The 949-nt window shown below is 34.4% G+C and overlaps 1 protein-coding gene across 1 annotated transcript in view; it reads right to left on the bottom strand.

The window, feature by feature from the left end:
• Positions 1 to 949, bottom strand: part of fetub (fetuin B) — a 7,631-nt gene that overhangs the window by 2,024 nt on the left and 4,658 nt on the right. The gene's annotated exons all lie outside the window — the stretch shown is intronic.

The following is a 949-nucleotide window of genomic DNA, read 5'->3' as shown; positions in this document are numbered from 1 at the left end:
GTTAAAATATATGTTTATCAAATAAAGTTTAACGTTACAACTAATCGGGGATCCCTTTTCAAAAATTGTATAGAATCAGACATAGACTGTTTTAGCAATTATTTGCTGTAAAAACTAGGGATGACTGATCATAACACTAAAAATGCTTGTTTGGAGTTCTAAAGGAGGAAATTACAGGTTTTGTAGAGTTTAATACAAAAAATTCTTCAATTGTATTATCATGTCACAGACTAAACAACTAAACTTAAATTTCTCCCAGTTGTTTCTGTGTGATTATCTCTAACATAGCTACAAATGGTSAAAAATAAAGAAGAACCTTTGGAAGTTGAATCAGTGCAGTAGGATTATCCATGTTTTTAATTAGGATCCATACAATTAATCATCAAACCAAAATCTAATGAACATAAATGCTTGCAACTGCCTGCCTTATTTTAGAATAGATGCATACAGGTAGATCAGTGATTCCCAACCAGGGGTAAGCGTACCCCTTGGGGTACTTGATCATGTTACAGGTGTGTAAAACTGATTGAGATATATAGGCCCAATGATTTCTTCAATGCTGAAAAAGCAAATGGAATAATGAAATAGACACAAAACAAAATGCTGTATAAMAYGGGAATCTTATGGARTTTKCTCATTTGGGGTATTTGCTGTATTTTGGACGWTGCTGCTTCCTGCACCYGCCGTTACCYGGTTTATTTATWTAATYACTTATTCACTTTCAAGGCAACATATTTATCTTTATGTTMAATTTGAGTTGAAAMGATTTCCTGAGAATTAAAYGTTCTRGGGGKTTAAATAAATAGTTTTCATTTAATAATCAGCTGTAGTACATTATWGTTTTGGAGAATCATCATTACGTTTGACGGAAGGGGTACTACCTCTCCTTGGGCTGCCACCTTATCGTGGTGGAGGGGTTTGAGTGTCCCAATGATCCTAGGAGCTATGC

This window comes from Austrofundulus limnaeus, unplaced genomic scaffold (genome assembly GCF_001266775.1).
Source record: "Austrofundulus limnaeus strain Quisiro unplaced genomic scaffold, Austrofundulus_limnaeus-1.0 Scaffold252, whole genome shotgun sequence".
NCBI lineage: Eukaryota > Metazoa > Chordata > Actinopteri > Cyprinodontiformes > Rivulidae > Austrofundulus > Austrofundulus limnaeus.
The sequence above is the reverse complement of the archived record's forward strand: the minus strand, read 5'-3'. Positions and strand labels throughout refer to the sequence as shown.